Source organism: Leguminivora glycinivorella, unplaced genomic scaffold (assembly GCF_023078275.1).
Source record: "Leguminivora glycinivorella isolate SPB_JAAS2020 unplaced genomic scaffold, LegGlyc_1.1 Scaffold10, whole genome shotgun sequence".
NCBI lineage: Eukaryota > Metazoa > Arthropoda > Insecta > Lepidoptera > Tortricidae > Leguminivora > Leguminivora glycinivorella.
In genome coordinates this window covers 1-20724 of record NW_025952835.1, presented here as the reverse complement: position 1 = coordinate 20724, position 20724 = coordinate 1, and the positions used below count along the sequence as shown (strand labels likewise).

General features: G+C 38.2%; 1 protein-coding gene and 1 long non-coding RNA gene across 2 annotated transcripts in view; both read right to left on the bottom strand.

The window, feature by feature from the left end:
* The window catches only part of LOC125242158 (Fanconi anemia group J protein homolog), a 155107-nt gene extending 142250 nt beyond the window's left edge, over positions 1-12857 (bottom strand). Inside the window, exon 1 of the mRNA XM_048150871.1 lies at positions 12818-12857. The gene's annotated coding sequence lies outside the window, so the exon portion shown is untranslated. The remainder of the gene's footprint in view (positions 1-12817) is intronic.
* Positions 12858-15144: 2287 nt separating this feature from the next.
* On the bottom strand, positions 15145-15557 carry LOC125242149. Its single transcript, XR_007178829.1, has 2 exons — positions 15426-15557; positions 15145-15294 (listed from the first exon to the last, which is right to left on the bottom strand). It is a non-coding gene; the product is annotated as an uncharacterized LOC125242149 (long non-coding RNA).
* Positions 15558-20724: the final 5167 nt, after the last annotated feature.

Sequence of the window (20724 nt, the reverse complement as noted above, 5' to 3'; positions counted from 1 at the left end):
GAGGATGGCATGATGCTAGATGCTATTTCATATCGTTCCAAAGCTTGCAGTGTTTGTCAACGGCCAAAAAAGTTCGGCGTAAATTCGAATCCTAACAAATTTACTAGCTAGTAAGGAGACATCAACACAAACAGGATAGAGTATCGATAGTTTAAAAACAAAACACAATCAAACCAAGGTAGAAAACTTAACGGAAAGTTGATCACGCGACACCAAGACTTATTTACGACACAACCAATAGCTTTAAAACGAATTTAACTGCTCAGTTTCACTTTATAGAATCAGTTTTCGGATCAGGGACACGCGAGTATAGTTGTAAGACGGTGTCACATTGAATTTATAGTTATTATACCTAAATTCTGTTTCATGCACGCCATTTATAACTGGAATATCGTTGTATTTTTATTGCCAGTTAGTTCAATAATACCTTCAATTACTGATAGGCAAATCGGTTTACAAATTTCATTGCTGCACGATTTAATAAAAATAGGTAGAATATACCGGGCCGGTACAGAAGGATTGCTATGCGATTTGTATAGAAACTGCGCTACAGTCAGTATAAAATCATAATTTGCAGTCAGGATTTAATCACCTGTACCGGCTTTAAGAGTTTGTGTGGTATTCTCGAGAACGTTTGCCATTTCTCCCGAGAAAAATTTTTCCATAGAAAACGGAGAACTTTCTCGAGATATGCACAACAGCGTCATCTAATAAACCATGTTGACTGTAAAGCGTAGATTACAATCGAAAGTTCAGAGATAACGTTTTAGAACAGTTATCGATAAAATCGGATCGAAACACCGGAACCGAAAATTTACGATAATGGTTAAACTACCGAAAGATCGAATCGGCTTGTAATCGTATTTTTTTTATTAAATGGTTGTTTAATATTCAAAATTTGCCTACCCCTTTTTGTCACGGCGGCAACTTCCGATCTGGTAATCGACTTGCAATCGAAAACGGTGTAACGTTTTTTATTAGAATTATCGACATTACCATATATTTTATGACAAAAAACACTACCATGCTCAACCTTGTAGCTGAGCTTTCAAAGCCATACTAAATATGGTACCCGCTAAAAAAGAAATTAATAAGGTAATATATAGATTTTATATGCCGGATCTAACAATAAAATGAGTGTTTAATATTTAAATAGGTATAGGTATCATTTCTGATCGAGTTGGAATTAAAAACCAGAGTTTTCTGAAAATATAAGTTCTCCTTTTAAGGCGAGTTACTAGTGTATGTTTGGTATTCGATGTCATTTGGCTGAAATATATCGTACTATTAGCTCAAGGTCCCCATGTAAATCGCCAGTTCATAGGGACCCTCCATAGTTAACACATCTCATTGAATAACAACGCTCTTTCGACGGGAAACAGGAGGCGTTCCAAATAAATGGTCTCTCTTGTCGCCGAATACCCAACGCTTCCTCGCATTATTGTGTTGTTAAAATTTTAATAAGGTTTTAATAATTGTTATGTGCGAGAATACATAACAATACACATAAAATTGACATGAGGAAGAAATCCATATAACTCTTGCTCCTGCCCGCAATTTAAACACGAGAATAATTCAGCAGTTCTCAAAATATTTGTACAAAAATTAAGGAAAAAGTTAAATTTGTTTTTATAATTTCTATTTTGTTACCAAGATTTTTTTGATGAATTGAGATTTTAGTAAGTTTTATTTCATCATTAAGGTTCTTTAGTATCTATATTTTCTTAATTATAACAATTATCCAGAATATATCTTACGAAAGTCGACTTATATTAATAAATCTTGGTAAAAAAATAGGATCAATTAAAATTTGCTGACGTGGCTATGTACAAACTTTTTGACAACAGCCGAATTATACTTATCAACCTAGAAATAGGCACAGAATTGTCAATGTCACTAAGGTTAAGCGGCCCAACTCTCTTCCTACGTTGTGACGTCGCCATGTGCGTCTTTATTACCTCACCTCACTAAATTCCTGCACCCTCATCTCCGACCACCTCCGCCTCGGAAGCAACCGTCGTTCGTGTATAAATTTGTATGCAAATGCTTAAGAGCGGCAATAATCGCCCGCGACCGTAAATAACGTTTACGATGCGGCAACTAAACATCTACATCAACTCCTATCAAAGCAAATTAAAACTAAAAAATCCCTTCTTTAATATAACGACTGAAGACTCAATTCAGAACGGGATGGCTAAAGAGTTACGCGTTTGCGTAGATTATTTAAAATCCCTTGAAATTAACGCTACTTCGACTCTGTAATCAAATTTGCATCTTTGAATTCCCATCAAGCGGCTACAATCCATTGCAACTTCAACTATATTCACAGTACACCAGGTTCAGTTTAGAAGGGTTGGATCGGATGTTTTAAGAGTTTTTGTAAGTTACTGGGTTGGAATTAACGCGTCGCGGGCGGTACTGGGCGGTGCTGGGTTTAAAGGACATCTCGATGTCACTGGGGCTATGAGACTTGTGCTAATTTAATTAAAAGCTTGAGGTTGCTTTAAAGACTCCGTTTCAAAGACACAATAATTCTTCGAAGGGCAAAATTCATCATGACGTATTTTGTACTCACGAGTAGTATAGTATAGCTTACAGATGGTCAGTGAAAAAGTCTGTTCATTTTAAAAATCTTGTCCCCTGAAACGAAAACACTTAGTTATTGCTATTTGACGGCGACTTTGTAAGGTGTCATTATATTTATTACTATTAGATATTTACCAGTTACTTTTCGGCAAAAAAAAGCGAAATATCCTAATGGATATGTAATGTACTCCTCATGATGCAATGCGCTCCCACCATCTGTGTTCCTAGGTAAATACGACCTCGGTCTCTTTAAAACAAGGCTATTACTGAATCGGCGAGCTCCATCTTAGACTCTGTCTTCACTTTCCATCAGGTCTGACTAGGGTCAATCGCTGATCAGTCTAAAAAAAAAAATGCTTACCTACGGACATATGGAATATGGACTCTCTTATTCGTAGTCAATCATCGAAAACTCCATGCAGAAAGTTATTTGGTATTAAAAACACCTTTAGGTGCTTTTGGAAAACCAAAGGGCATACGTTCGAAACCATAGCTCGATTGCATAAAAAACCAATGATATCTGCTTTTCAGAACGCATGGTTACCCTAACCAGGCGATAGTAAGCAAATAAACTTATGTAAATCTGGTTAATTGGCATAAGGTTGAGCACGTACGCTGATTTGTGTGGAGAAATACATGGGACAGTCTTGTATCCGTGATATGTGGCTTCGCTTGCTTGTCGATGTATCTTTGAAACAATAAGATTCTTTATCTTATCATGGGTGGTGATATCACTCGGTATTTTTTAAACCAATAGATCAATAGCTTACACTCTATAGCACAGACATAACATGTCCCTGTATAACTATTCCATATTTACGAGATAAAGACATTGGCGTTTTGGTCGATACGGAGCGCAAAGGATTGGCATCTTGGCTACTGACTGGCGATTGACAATTATTAAGGAGATGTATTTAAGAAAATTTTATATAAATATTATAAGACATTCTATGTATTCCATATATTATAAAGTGAAAAAACTAACTTAAAAAAAGCCAAAAGTTTGCAATGAGAGAACTGGAGCAAATAGGCACTAATTATGGTTTCATGCGTAATTAGAGGTCAAATAAGCGGGTCGAAATCTTGATTGCACAGAAAAATGTATTACAAAGTATTACAAAGCCAAAAGTTTAAAGACAGATAAAAGATAATGATCCCATGATGATTTCCCATCATTTGTCACCAACAGAACGTCGTCTTCCGCGCCGTTCCGAATTCAAATTCAATTTAGCAAAGGGTTGCCATCTACGCGGAACGAAAAGTCCCTAAAAACGGGTAAAACGCGAGGGGAGAAAATTCAAAGACGTGTAGGGGCGGCGGTGTGTCACGTCTCGCGTGCGGGTCGGGACGCCGGGGTAATTGATGCGTTCCCGATTAAGATTGCTTTTTTATGTGTTCGATAGTGATGACAGGGAAAGGTAATTTTGGAAATGCGTGAAAATTTGAGGTTTGGGACACGGGTGACATTTTGTAGGTTGTTTAAACTTCCCTCAGAGATGGCCGGGGGCGCCAAAAGCCTTAGGTAATTGTGTCATATACTTCGAAATTTCGACCCTGATGCTTTCGTGATCCGATGGTCGAGTGGTTTTACAGGCATCCGTCCTGTTAACGGAGTACGCTGGTTCGATTCCAGCTTGGAATACTCGGAGGCCTTGGTCACTTTTTCTTTGTATATGACATTTATTTAATGTTCTTTAAACTTTTAAACTTTGTTACAAGGGCATTTTCGCGAGAACAATCACTAAAAAAATGTTTCGTAAGGTAGGTAAATTTTATGTTTTTCCTACTCAGAATCACGAGACCTTTCGATCTAGAGCAAAAAACAAGAGACAAAGAAATGGCCCCAAAATTTTCTATTATTTTGCATTTTGTAACTGTTGCACAAAGTGTTTGAAAAATGGTAACGAAGTGAAAAAAATTGGATTTGTGGACTACTGCAAAATGGATGTGGAAGAGATAGGAAACTAGGATACCTAAGTGATTCATTTTAAAACTAACATCTGATAAGACTTAACTAAAGTCAAAGAACTTTTTGCATAATTTCCATTATACATTTCCAATGGGAGCTCTGTTTTGTCCTTATTTGCATGTCAAGATAATGTTTTATGGGTTGCATTAGACGCCCAAACTTTGGAACGAGCAGTCAAAATTCGTTCACGATTGACTTGTCAAATAAGTTGACACGAAGAAAATTGGACGAAATTATCGTTACCAAAATCCAATGCCGTTAGTTGAAAAGAAAAAAGTTGTCTAAAAAAGGGATCTTCAGGCAATCGGCGCTTACGCTATTATTAAAAATTGCTTCAATACTAATCTGAAGTTTTTTAACCAAAGCGCCAATTTACGCAAGGCCTCCTTTTCCACAAAACTATCCATACTAATCCATACTAATATTATAAATGGGAAAGTATGTGTGTCTGTTTATTTGTCCGCCTTTCACGACAAAACGGAGCGACGAATTTACGTGAATTTTTAAGTGGAGATAGTTGAAGGGATGGAGAGTGACATATGCTTCTTCTTTCTAACCCCCTTCCCTAAAATTGGGGGGTGGAAGTTTGTATGAAGCATTCCGCAATTTTTGAATTTAACGAGCGAAGCCGCGGGAAAAGCTAGTACTTATATCAATTTAAAACTTTTTAACTTTCAGACGTTCTGAAGTAAAAATTGTAGCCGTCATCCGTCAAAACCACATGGTTTGTTGACATCGTTTCTCACCGGGTTTAAAAAGGCACCTAACTTTAATTTGAAATTAGCATTTTATTTTCTTTGGCGTTTTTAAACTGACAGGGAAGGAAGAGATAATGATGTCTCTTTTCGTGTAATTTTTAGTGCATTTAGAATCAAATTTTCGTCTGATTAGTTGTTTACTGTTAGTATTAATCTGTTGCGTGTCTGATACCAAAGACATAATTATGTAACTCCGTATAGACAGATAGTCTAAGAAAAAAACGTACCTTAGAACCATAGAGAAAAAGTTACGGTGGCCTAGATGGCGTTACACCTTTGGGGGACACTCGTCTAGATGGCGCTAATATTCATATTTGACATTTTAACACATCAAGCTAAGAATATGGGCCACATTGTCAAAACTGAGGTTTAAAAGTTTTAAGCCTGTGTCGAGAGATGAGAGTCTATGCACTGTGATTAAATATTTTACTTTGACGGTAACTCTCTATATGTATAACTCGATCCTCTTTGCTCATACTTACAATAGGCGAGACGACTAAAAAAAATTATTTAGTTCGTCAGGTAGATTATCAATCAGTTTTGGACACATGTTTTTTCTTTTTTCTCGTAAACGAAAAGTGACGCCACGCCTAGAGGTACAATTTTTACTTATAAAAGTGACGTCACAAGCCCTCACTACGGAACTTTGATGCTTTGTATCTTTGTATTTTTTCATTCATTAGCACAGAATATATAATAGTACAAGTACAGAAGGCCCACTGCTTTGATGTTCACGTAATGCCGCCTTTTTAAATGCCTACAAAATTCTAACAAAGAAACGAGCCGCACGTGCGCAGCGTCGGACGATAGGGTTGCTTATGGATTAAAACGAATTAATACTCAGATAAAATGTTATAAGTACTATTATATTCAAGTCTTGGGTACTTTCTTTATACAGTATTTATACATTTTTGTTTAAGTCCCAACATCACAAGCCTTATTGAACTTTTCCGTGGGACTGAGATCTGTGTAAGATTGTCCTATTTTATTCATGATGTCTATTTAACCTTAAAAAAACTCGCGACGTAAAGTAACAATAGAAAGTCCGAACGTGCGTTCCGTGAGAAGGCGCGCCACCCCTGATTAGGCCGCGAACTCGCGGCCGCCAGCATGTACTTGTAGCGTGGCGATAGAATCGCGGAGTGAGCCGCCCCTGTCATTAGATAAAGCGAAAAATATGTGTTCAATATTTTTGGACAATCTAACTGACGGATTTGTGTAGTCGTCATCCCTATTTTGGTTACATAATACGAGAGAAAGGGTTTAACCATTAATATGTTGCCTGTAAATTTTTATCATTGAAAAAGTGACCTTTGACATATAGAACAATAGATTAAAATTCCCAAGAACTGAATAGTGCTTGGACATACGAGGGGTTAAAAAGTTTTAATGTCAGAAGTTATTATAAAACAAATCAAATAATCTTACTTCTTATTTAAAAATATTTTAAGCGGGTTACTCACGTATTAAGTCGATATAGCGTTCGACATGTTTCGAATTTTGAGAAAGGTTCTCGAAATTGAACCGAAACATGTCGAACGCTATATCGACTTAATACGTGAGTAACCCGCTTAAAATATTTTTAAATATGTATGAGTCTCACGGGAGTTTTATAGTTAAAATCTTACTTCTTATAACATGGCTTGTTTATTATAGCCATTCCGTTAGCATTTTCTATACATGCAGAGATAATTAAAGCTAATAAATTTACTTACTGAACACACTATTGAATATCATCATCATCCTCCTTGCGTTATCCCGGCATTTGCCATGGCTCATGGGAGTCTGGGGTCCGATTTGACAACTAATCCCAAGATTTGGCATAGGCACTAGTTTTACGAAAGCGACTGCCACCTGACCTTCCAACCCGAAGGGTAACTAGGCCTTATTGGGATTAGTCCTGTTTCCTCACGATGTTTTCCTTCACCGAAAAGCGACTGGCAAATATCAAATGACATTTCGCATATAAGTTCCGAAAAACTCATTGGTACGAGCTGGGGTTCGAACCTACTATCTCCGGATTGAAAGTCGCATGCTCTTACCACTAGGCTACCAGCGCTTAAAACACACACTATTGAATATAATGAATATATTCAGAATTATAATTAGGCGAGCTAGTTTAAAACCTCATGCGCTCAAAAGGAATGGAATTTTAAACGCAAACGACTGAAACGACCATTCTATAATTGTTTTCGTCAGACTCCATTACTCGCACTTTTTACTCTATGGTCGAGTATGGCCAGGGGCGCTACCATGAGTTCTCGACGTTATTGAATACGTAACTCGATAGCGTAAACATACATAGGTACATACAATCACGCCTGTATCCCATAAAGGGGTAGGCAGAGCACATGAAACTACTCAAGTTTCAGTGACACTCTTGTCATAAGCTAAGGGGTTGAATGAAAACGAAATTGTGACATTGCAGTGACAGGTGGCCAGGCTCTCGCCTACGCCACAATTTAACCCATATCCCACGGTCGACTTTTGCGACAACCACGGGAAGAAAGGGGGTGGTGAATTTCTTAACTCGTCACCACACGGGCATAGCGTGAACGTCACGAAAAAAGTGTATGAAATCTTTGACGACTGGTCTGGCCTAATCGTTAGTGAGCCTGCCTGCTAAGCCGCGGTACCGGGTTCGAATCACGGTAAAGGCATTTATTTGTGTGATGAGCACAGATATTTGTTCCTGAGTCATGAATGTTTTCTATCTAAGGTCAGTGCGTGCAAGACCGGCATAGTTTATTTGAAATAAAGTTTGAGTGGATAAAAAACTCTATAATTAAATGTAGTCTGGCGTAATGCGCATGGTCCTATGAGATAGCAAATATTATATTTTACAAAGATTTTATAATATTTTAGTGAAATAAGGTACTTTTAAGTGATAAAAATCACATTTTTTAAGCCTCGACGGGTTGACCGTCCTCCCGCGATGAGTACGGAAAGACCGTCTAGTGCTTGTTGTCACGTAATTTCATATGAGACTAGGTTCCAAAATCATGATCATTGTTATTTTACGTAATAACAGGGCAGAATGTGCTAGATAATTAATAAAATAACGTTGAAATTTTGAACATATAAGCATTTTCTATTTATAAGGCAAGACTGGCATATGTCCCGTAGATGGGGTTCATAACCTTTTCTTTTCAGGTCCAGATATTGCATAATACTGTTTTTCCAACGAACACCTGCGAATCCAATTTAGTCACGATATTACAGGCTCATATAAATCCAACTACTTATCTGTTTTTGAAACTTTGTTATTAAGAAAAGGTAATAGGATATTAAGATACGTGAATTAGTTTGGTAACATTTCTTAGAAATGCTTGGTTTTTCTATAGTTACTACCAGAGTTACTACCTAGTACCTACCTGAGCTACCACCCCCGAAAACCTATTGATGGCACCCATGGCGAATTTTGTGTCAAAGTGACATTCAGCAAAGTCAAATTCTAAAATGGTCATTAATTTAGAAATCAGCACCCCTGAAAACATATTACATTTACATATACTTAAACAAAAATAATAAAAAACGGGTAGAGCTTACGATTTTTCTACCAACTTAAATATTATGATGAATAATGCAGTGTAGGCTTACTTCTGTTCACCTCTTATCATTCTTCACAACCATGTCACATATATTTTATTTTTACTTAATACTTTCGAATGATTTTAGTAACACCATACGAATCATTATCAAAACTGTATTTCGAAGTTAAAATCAAAAACGGTACAACTGTCATAAGCCAAAAACGTACCTATATATTGATATTGTTTACACTCGACTTATTTCCAATAAAGCCTAAAAAAGGTTGGCAACTCCTTATTTATCATATGCCGGTCTTGCCTTTCTCTTTTATGCCGGAGTTTCTGACTAGGCACAATTTCTAAGTCACATATTTCAGAACATAAAACTAGAAATTGAGCGCGTTTTGAGTAGATTAATAGTACTAGTCAGAAAGAAAGGTTATTAAATGACTACGTTACATACATGATATACAAATATTCCGACTGCTTCTGCCTTCTTGAGCTTATTATGGGACTCAGTCGATCCGTGTAAGAATGTCTTTTAATATTTATTATTTTTATTTCTTTTTTACTACGTTTTATTCTTTGCTATGTCTATTAAATGAAAGTAACTTTTTACGACATTTAGGCTATCAATTAACGTAGAATACAATAATGTTTTAGTATTCATCGAAAACTCTTGGTAGTGGTACTGTTGGCACTTGGCTTGGTGGCAAAAACCACGCAATTTGGAGGGTGCGAACTTACCCTACTTTATTGCACCATTATGTATACATAGATACATATTTTAACATAGCAACAAGCTAATTTGCCAAGGTGAAAAGATTAATTGCTTTTTTTGTTGACCGATTGATCAAAGAGAAGAATGTCGCAGCAAAAATTCAAATGTCAAAGAGACTATACTCGTACATATAATTTTATAGACGATTGATAACTGACACAGACCGATAATAAAATGAATTATATTTTTTTGTAATTATGTGTCTTGAATATATTGAGGAATGTCACGTAACAAGGCATTTTTTGTTTTCGTTGACTTCCTCCTATAAGTACAAAAATTGACGCGGGAAGGCTTCAAGCTCACAGCTCATGTGGGGACGGACTACGTTACAGTCGTAGATGTTTCACCGAGTTTGTAGAGTAGATGCTAGACGCGTTTGCTGTGGACACTCAAGGTGGTTTTGCACCGGCAGGGCGTGAATGGGCAGAGCGGGGAGGGAATTGAAATTTGTATGGCAAATTTTCAATTCTCGCCCAGCGCACCTTCGGTGGAAATGTAGTAAAGATTGACTAGGATGTGCGGGACTTTAATTGAGATATTTGTTAGTGTAAAAATTAACTGTAATACTTCCGACTTAAAGTATAAATTAACTCTGGTGGTGATGGTAGTTTTCCACCGGCAGGGCGAGACAAAAAGTGGCTTAGCGTGGAGAGGAGTGGATTGACGTGGATGTGCGAGACTTGAGTTGAAATATTTATTAGTGTAAAAATTTACCGTATTGCTTTCAACATAGAGTATCTCTTGAGTATCTTATGAAACTTACAAGCTACGGCAGGCACGCGCGAGTTCGCGATTGACATTAATGTCCATCGCGAGCTCGCCCAGGGGGCCGATTTTTGGGTCTCACTGTCACTAAAATACCGGTTGAAAACGGTGACTTGCCTATTATTTTCAGTGACAATTTTCTGAATTCGAACGCGTGAGACTCAAAAATCGGCCCGCAGGCCCGCGATGGCTATTAATGGCAATTTTTAGCGGAAAAGGGTCCGGGCGATTTCAATTCCCTCCCCGCTCTACCCATTCACGCCCTGTGGAAAACCACCTTCCGTACCTATGATATCTTCTTAAGACCCCAGAGCCCCAGACTCATTTTGAATTGGGAACTACAGTGTTGAACTTGGAACCTTTTTTAATTACATTGTAGTTCCAAATTCAAATTCATTTTTGTTTTTAAAACAAGGATAAAGGCATTAGTCCTAAAGTGCTCGCGTGCCAGTACCGAACGTTTCGGTACACCGTGACAATACCATAAATCATAGAGTTTGTCGCGCGACCATCGCCAACGGCCTAACACGAAAATTGCGCTTCGCCGATACTGAATATATTTGCCGCATGCAATGTTTGTGTGCATAGCAGTGTAAGTGCACTTTGGGGGTGAATCTTTAATGCGAATTTTGCGAAGAAATTGCACTTTAGTGACCCTCATGATCATGACACTTACCTTTTTGATAGGATAATTCAAGCCACGTCCTGTGTCTACTTTGTGATTTTTTTTTAATACTACGTCGGCGGCAAACAGGTATACGGTCCACCTGATGGAAAGCGGTCACCGTAACCTATGGACGCCCTCAACTCAAGGAGTTAAAACGTTAAAACGCACAGCAAAAAGCAGCAAAAATAAAAAATCAATTGTTGAAAGCATATCATTAGTTACCTACTTCGTATGCACTCGGGGGCAGTGTTGATGGGTCACATTGTAAGGAATATTCGTGCAAGGTGACCCGTTATCATGGTGCTTGTGTATAGCAATTAAGTTAGATAAGCTAGTAGTAAGTACTTATAAGTCCGGGTGTTTTTTCATTCGCCAACAAACTGTTCCGCAGTTTAGCGAAGTTATTGTAAGAGTTAAGTGTTTTGTTTTTACTTAGCAATAAATTAAAAAAAAAGAAAAAAAAAGTGTACACTATGCCCTACCTCCTAGATTATTTTACCTTTTTACCTTCTTAGTAAAGTAAAGTAAAGTTTATTCATTGTTAACTGTGATGTACATAAGATGGTATGATATACAGGAAATACAGTATCAACAGTTGCCCATTTCGAGCGTACAATATTCTTAAAAAACTACTGACTATATTAGCTTACTGGCTACTGGTCTTTTATACTTAATACATGGTGGCTAGCAAGCATACGGCCCGCCTGATGGTAAACCTTGTAATGCCTTTTGACCCTATAATAATGATAATGTTTATGATATTGCCATTGTACGATTTCTCATATACGACTATATCCCCGTTCCCCCGCAACCGAAATGTCCTACACCAAAAGTTTGTGCACTTGAGCGGTATTCGTAGCGAAGTTCGCTAACTCGATATATTACCGTCATCGTTCGCGTGACTACTTGACTAGTCGGAATAAGATGCATTAGCTATGCGTTCAGATTATATGACTCCATTCTTACGAATCCTGGAAGGTATCAAAAGAGTGTGTCTAGCAGTCTAGAGTTTACACACGGTGACTTAAAAAAAATTGTAAAATAGAGTTCTCTTGTAGGTTTAACAAGTCTACTGTGAGTCACATTACTCACATTATTTTCACAAAGTGAAACGAAGTTTCTGAATGATAAGCCAATCTACCTTTGTGGCTATTCACATGACTGGTGCTACCCTCATTTCGTGGGCTTTTTCCATGTAAAATCTCATACAGTCAAATTAGTTCCAACGGTCTCGCTGCTAGCATTAATGTTGGACATATCTATGACATGACTGTATTTTTGACAATCAGCGCCATTTCGTCACACACATTATAATGAAATTGGGTACCGGCAGAATATCAGTGCCTCACTCGAAAGGGTGAAGTGTATAGCTCAGTCGGAACCCTTTTGTTTTTGTTTCAATGCACGCAGTGTAGGTAAGCATTTTTTTTGTAAGTGGTGGACGTAATTTTAAGTCAATTGTATGTTTGATTTTTACTTCTTCTTGTTGTTCTGTGTTGCATTTGTAATTGTGTGTTATTGCAGCATTCAAATAAAGCTTCTATCTATCTATCTAACAAATTTTCTTTTTGTCATCAGCCCGCTGCAATCCACTGCTGGACATAGGCCTCCCCCAAGGTACGCCACAGAGCCCGGTCTGCTGCTTTATGAAACCAGTTTCCGCCAAATTTTCTTTTGAATTACACAAATTACCACTGCAAGACTTTGCACCTTTAACCGCTGTTATAGCTCAAAAATTTAATGATAATAGAATGCACTTACTTCTGACATGCTGCTGCCAGGCCAAGGCAGCGCAAAGCAGGGCCAGTGTCTTCCCCGAGCCTGTAGGGCTCTCCAACAAGCAGTTCTGTCCTTTGTTGATTGCCGTTATCACCTGCACAAGATTTATCATATCAAATGTATTTCTAAAAGTATGGATGTTGTATTTCAATATAATTCATGAACAAACATTGGGACTGTTTGCCTTATAATATACATTAATAAAATGATAAATAAATATTGTGGGGACACCCTACACAGATCAACAGCCCGAAACTAAGCAAAGCTTGTATGTGGTGCTAGGTGAAAATATACATATTATGTACTTTTAAATACATGGAATACATTCCGTGTGGTGACGGGTTAAGAATTTCACCACCCCCTTTCTTCCCGTGGGTGTCGTAGAAGTGGACTGTGGGATATGGGTAAAATTGTGGCGTAGGCGAGAGGCTGGCAACCTCACTGCAATATCACAATTTGGATTTCTTTCAACCCATTTTTGCCAAGAGTGGCACTGAAACTTAGTAGTTCATGTGCTCTGCCTACCCCTTTACGGGATACAGGCGTGATTATATGTATGTATTGTATGTATGTATGTAAATACATGGAAAACTTGTAAGACTCAGGAACAAAATATCTGTTTTCATGACACCAGGCCCTTGCCGGGAATTGAAACAGCCTATCAGGTTAGCAGGCAGGGCATATTTTTCATGCCATTGAATTAAAGGCTAGATATGACAAATTCAAGACCAAGGAGATGGCTCAAGATAGAAAGGCGTGGAAGGATCTTGTGGCCCTATGCACCTATGGGGTGCCTTAGAACATTCAACAACAACAACATGACGAATTCGCCCAAAAATATTCCAGTTAACTCAAAACTGTCCCATGTGTCCCCATAGCTAGCTCTGGTGCAGCAATACTTCATTGCAGTATATCTTAAATAGCAGCATTGGTAGCTGCCATCTACATGTATTTTATTCTATATGTATCTTCATTTATTGACCTGGACATCAAATCATACCAAATATTTGCATTAATTATGGTTAAGGATATAATAAATGGCTAAACCATTTAGTAGGTCTCTGAACAGCTATTAACTATACAGAACAAATAATAAAATATAAATATTATAGTACATTCTTACACAGATTGAATGAGTCCCATGGTAAGCTCAAGAAGGCTTATGTTGCAGGCTGTACTTAGACAACAATATATATATATATAATATACAAATACTTATATACATAGAAAACATCCATGACTAAGGAACAAATACCTGTGCTCATCACATAAATAAATGGTCTTACTGGGATTCGAACCCGGGACCGTGGCGTAGCAGTCAGGGTCACTACGCGCTAGGCCAGACCGGTCGTCAAATTATATTATAAATAATGTGTGGTTAATATAGATATTGTGTGGTTGTGGGGGTAAGTGTTGCCTGGCTTTTGAGCATGTTTACACACATTCACATAATTTTTTTTATCATGTACTTTTCATGGTACATTTAGACATCAAAGAGGGGGCAACCTGTCACAGAACCACTGCATATAGAATGGAACGGAAATCTATGAAAGAGGCAAAAGTTCAGCAGTGAATATGAATATACTGAGAAGAGTATTATAAAATATTTACCTTGAACATCAGGGCTATTTGACAGCCGTAGGGCTCCACCGGTAAATTAACTTTGACGCCCCCAATGATCTTCTCAAATCCAGGCACTTTGGGTTTGAAATACATTGGAATATTTGAGTTTGAGGTGGAGGCCATTCCTGATTTAGCACTTTTAGGAAAGAGGTTTTTGATCACAGCAGTCTTTTTAGATGCTAATGTGACTTCGGGAAGCTCTGAATCATCGTCTGAGGTCAAGTTTGTGTCACTGTAATCTACAGTGTTATCAGAGTCGATTTCGCACGATGTTTCAACGACTGCCTTGTTCCTCGCAGCAGCTGACCTAGTTATCCTCTTGGAAGGTACTGGAGCTTCAAAACTCTCGTCATCGTCGGAAATCTCAACCGGAGAAGACATTTCGCGGCAAAATTTGCAGGCAAGACGATACGACACAAAAGAACGGCGAATATTTCACAGTTGCTGTAAGAGTTGCGCGTTTTGGTTTCACAAGAATATTGTCATAGAACTAAAGATGTATACTTTTCAGTGCAACACAGTTGAATTATGTAGTTTCCATGTAGTTCTTATCACAAAAACAATCGGCAGATAAACACGATATAAACGAGTATGACTTTGACACTGACAGTGACAGCTCGAGCGTGAATGTCAAATAAACAGTGTGTGACTGTGCGTTTCGTATCTGCTCTAGAAATAAAAAAATATAAGCATGAAATAATTTTATGAAAAATATTTTATTGTAAATACATGAGAAAAATATATATCACAAAGTTACACTTTAATTGACGATTCTTTACTTCAAGACATCCACTTGGTTTTATTCTTGGTACTTGGCGAGTGTATTTTTTGCAGAGCTGGAAGAAAAATAACAGTTTTAATAAATCAACATCAACTTTGACTGCAAATTATTAATGAATAAATTAACTAAGAACGTTATGTACAAAGTGTTTAGTTTTTTGGTGATTGTGATATTTGTGATACATACTTATTTTGGCGGTGGTGGCACTAGTGGTCCATTATATACGTAGGAGAATAATGAAAATATAGCTGCCCAGCCTAGCCAACACATTTTGAAGGGTATGTACACTTTTCACTAGTTATTTTGTGATGAATTGTTTCGTTTCAAGAATTTATTTGCATGTCATGTTCAATCTTAATTTGACACTTGAAGTTTGCAGTAGATATTTTCTTAATTATAAGTAAGAACGTAGCCTGCCAGTGCTTTTCCAGCTTTTATAGTCAGGAAAGTTTCCAGATTTTTATATACCTACCTGTGCTTGCACTTTTACGGCAAAAATTAAAAGTGTAGGTAAGCTCAAAATGTTAATCATCCCAAAGAAAATTTTAATGTCGCGTCCAGTCGCGTCTTAATGCCAGAGGCACTACCAACTACCTGCCCTGTTAATACGCGTTAAGTACCTACCCAAGTTTTATTGACGCAACATACTTTACTACACTAAACAGATTGCTGTACTACGGAAATTTTATGATTAAATGACAAAACTCGTAAAATATATTTTATCGTTCACCCACCATTAACACAGTCGCATTAGTCAACTGGCTGTATGGTAGTGTCGCCTTCGCTTCGGTGCAGCGCGTTCCCGCCAAAACGGGCGCCATTACACGAGTGAGTTGTCAGCGGAGGTTATGGTGCGTTATAATTTGGTTTATACCCCGACACTGCGCTGTTTAGTCGATGCAATTAACGCCAAAAATGTCGCAGTCACGTATTGCGAGAAATTACGAGTTGAATATTTTTCTGCGATACATTGGACGTAGCCGACATAGGTACTCTTTGTTTTCTTGGCTTAGGTTATAGATTAAGGTTAGAAGATGAGAGCTATTGCATGTCTTAATCGTTGCTTGAGTTTTCGATGTATTGAATGAACGTACCAGAAATAATTGGTTTTAAAATTGTTAAGAAATTAAAACTACATAATTATGTATAGTTTTTGCAGATGACAACAACTGTGGAGTCACTTTCTTATGAGAAAAGTATAATCTTTATGGCACTATATGTAATAGTAAAGCCTGACCAGGGGCCTGTTTCTCGAAAGGTACAAGCCTTGTATTACAAGTGCGCGAACTGTCAAATCGTATGGGTTGTCATGGAAACACACTTGTAATAGGTACAAGGCTTGTACCTTTCGAGAAACGGGCCCCAGAAATGTGTGACTTCGCGCCATGTTGCGGAATTTCATTAAAACTATTTTCTTCATACTATAATATATACTGAACTGTTGTCATCATACATCAGAATAACAGCGCCCTCCTGACAATAGTCATATATTTTTTGGTCAGGCTTTAAATTAAAGGCTTTTAAACAAATTAGGCTTTTTTAAAATGTCTAATCGTACTGATCTACTCCTGTAAATTCATAGATCTACTCCAATATTCGTCTTTACCCTCAAAATAGGTACTTTATTCTCATTTAATGTATGACAAGCCGTCAGATAAAACAGTGTTAACACAACGCATCTTTATTCAAGGATGTCACCCCATTTTTCGGGCCATTCAACAGTTAGCGTCCGCCTTTTAATACGATTCCTACAAATTGGTATACGTCATAAATTACAGTGAAGACGCGGCTATGGCTCCCCTCGTTTAGCTGTCCATATTGGTAGACGTTTTGGTTATTTTAACTAGGAATTGTCCAAAAAAACTTTTGCGATACGCACTACTTATTACAATAAATAGTACATTACATCAGAGGCCGGGAAAATGAGGATTTCCGGCCAAGTGAGTATATACCGGATAGGGATACGAGGCCGGGAATCCGTTTTCACGCCGAGGTATGTATAGTGCTTTTCTCAAACATACAATGAAATAAAAAAAAATGCTCTAAAGGACAATATTTTATAAAAAAAGTTACTTTGCAGGCCTGGGCCTAAAAATAATATGAAATCCCTTTACAGTCCTCTCGAGTTGTTGCGCCCAAAAAGCGATACTTCCCAGCCCATTTTAAGGAACGTAAAGACAATATTTCATTGCATGTTTGAGAAAAGGTATTATTTTTATGCAAGAGAAGGCAAACGAGCAGACAGATCACCTGATGGTGGGCGATCACAGCTGCCTATGGATACCTGAAACACCAGATGGGTTTGAGGTGCGTTTTCAGCAGTTTCCAGCCTTTAGATGGGTGCGTGCACGCTCTTTTAAGTTATTATTAACTATTGTTAAATAAATAGTTATCTAAGCAGTAAATGCCTCTCAACTCTCAATACGATATACTTGTGTTTCGACCCCCTGCATCCAAGTGACCCAATGTGAACACAGTAGCTCTCGCGACCAAACAGTGGCGCGTCCCTACCAATTATTGACATGGTTTATTGCGTTTCCTCTATCTGAGGCGCCTTTATCAACGTATGTCGCTCCACACGATACAACGACAAACATTCCCCGTCAAATCGACCTACTTTGAACCTTTACTCTTGGAATTATAGGTTTTGAGAGACGTAGGAAAGCTTGGGCGCTGTTCGTTTTGTGTTTCTACTTAATTTGATGGCAAAAGTTGGTATCAGAGTCATTTGTACGGTCTTATTATGGATGAAAAAGTTAGTTACTTTTTATTGTGTCTGATAGTTTTGTTATGTTTATAAATACTAAATATAAATGGTATTTTGATCGTCTTATGTTGTTGCCACATAGGTATATTAATATGCCTTTTATTTCTCTTTGCTCAAAAAATAACACACTTACACCAACATCATGTGAATTCGAAACCATGAAAGTGTAGGTGCTACTCGTATTGCTTGCTTGAGCATGAAACTTCACTGAAAACCCTTTGAAACTAGCTGATTGAATTGTATTTTCGTGGCTAAATTAGGTAAATTGATTCTATTATTCAGATTAAGTAAAGAGTTGAACCAAATATCATTGTAGGAAAACCGCATATCTGTTAGAAAAGTAGCAAAAACCTTTTGCGAAACTAATTTCAATTTAGTCTTGCTTGTCAGACATCACGCGAAAATGTCGTCATCTATTTTCCAAAAGAGTACCTAATATAATCCTGATTGAGTGATCGAATGCTACCAAAGCTACAGATAAGAAACACCCCATAGTTGGCAGATTGCAATTCCCAAGTCCATCGCTCCTGATGTTATCTGTGGTAAGTAGTTCCGCGGCTGTTTGGCACTTCTATTGGATTCGTTAACTTGATACTTAATCTTCGAATTAAGAACTGATAAAATAACTATTAAAAGAACGAATGGTACCTAGTCCTAACTTAATTTGTATTTTTGCTTTCTACTTGGAAACTCATGACTTGTTATCAAGCCCAACAGTTTTCATGTTACCTATTCTTATCTATTTATTTTAAAATCTTCCGGTAAGTGGTGAAATCAGTCTCTGGCCCCCGGCTTGAACAGTTGCACCGGTGAGGCTGTCAAAATTGTAGCAAACTTATCGTGGGCTGACTTCTTATGCGGTGACAGTTCAGTATACTTAGTATGAAGAAAATAATTGTAATGAACTTCCGCAACATAGCGCGTAGACATATATATCTGGCCAGACTTTACTCACCTTTACTTCTATATTTTTGAAAACAAACTGCCACCGTCTTTAGTGTTGTCAACTTAACCGTTCGGGCCCTGCAGCGGCTGCAGCGGGCAAACAGTCGATCATCCTACGAATAGGTACCTAATTCCTTTGGACACTACCTAGTTATAGTTAGTAGCCAAACTATCTAGTCTGCACCGCTACTTTTCGATGCGGACTGTATAGTGTATACTGACCCAAACACAAAACAAACCGCCACCGTCTTTAGTGTTGCCAGCTCAACCGTTCGCGCCCTGCAGCGGGCAAGCAGTCGATCACTCCATTCTGCGCGGCCGTTCGTGCGTGATAACCCCAGTCCCGCCTGATTTCTTTGTTACTTTGTTGGATTTAAAGCCTAAGTTTTCGGACCATAGGGGTGTTGTTGGACGATTCATTGTATATTAGACAATGGTTTGAATTGGTTGAATTTTGATGTTTCGTTGCCGGCTAAAAATGAGGATTGATAGAGCCCGGTTTCAAACTCTTAACCATCGCATAGAAAAATATAGATTTCGCCAATTTCCTGCTGTTCAAGGGCGTGAAGGTCGCATATAAGTATTTTTGGTCCTCACCGATCCATCGTCTATTGGTCCCAAGGGTCCCAAGGCCCTACGACTCGACGTCACCTTTGTTGATCGAGAGCAACACGATTCTCTCATATCTTCTCTCCATGGCCAAGTCACCGAAGTATTTAGTTCTAGGATTGTTGATTGTACCTATTTAGGTAATTTTTATGCGATAGAAGGCAAACGAGAAGACAGGTCACCTGATGGTAAGCGATCACTGGACCCATGGACATCCGAAGCACCAGAGGTGTTGGAGGTGCGTTGCTGGCTTTAAGATGGGAGTACGCTCATTTGGAAAGTTTGAAGGTATATTTTTGACAAATGAGTGCTATAAGGTACTTGCTATTTGTATGGCACAGTATTAAGTTAAAACTGTAGACGTAGGTAGGAACGTCTGATTAGCAGTGTTAATTTCCAATAGCCACAGTAAATAATCAACCATTTTATTAGCTACACCCCTCGCAATTAGAACAGTGGCAGTCGAAGCACATTAGTTTCGTTTCGTTAGAGCGGTGGGCCCGACATATGTCGCCGGCAGACTCAAGCCGAGTGGCCAAGATTGAATGGAGCAAGGGAATGTGTGTTTTAGAAACCGAATGCCTGTGTACGTTGCCAAATGCACAACGCTTACGATAATATCGATATTATTCTCTCCTGACCGGTTTCGGCCACAGCGACTGTAGGTTCTGGTGCTAGCAATTTTTAATTTGGGTTATTATCATTCTTTTCGGCTCTCTGGTGTGCCCTAAGATGGCTCGCGTATCCAATCTTTCTGTTGAATACTCGCGCGCATTTAGGACACGTGAGCATACCACCAACATAGTTGTAGGGAATGGAGGTTGGCGGCCGAGCCTTTTGTGTCGAGCTCAGTGCGACGTAAATATCGTTATCGTAGCTAGCTTTATCTATCGCTCGTTCATATTCGCGGGACAGAGCCAGGCTGCGTTTCGGAGGGTCAACGATTGTCATTCGGTTAGGCGGCCTGCTGTCGTGTGTTTATTGGAAAAAGTTGCGTTTGATTTTTCTAATGCATTTGTTTAGATAAACTGTGTTTACTTAATTTGCCGCTTGGCACGCTTTTCAAAATACCCTACCTACCAATCAAATGGAGTTCTTAAATGAATATTTCCTTTTTTTTCCGAAAAATTAAAACTCCGTTAGCAGACACCTTTTCTAAGTATA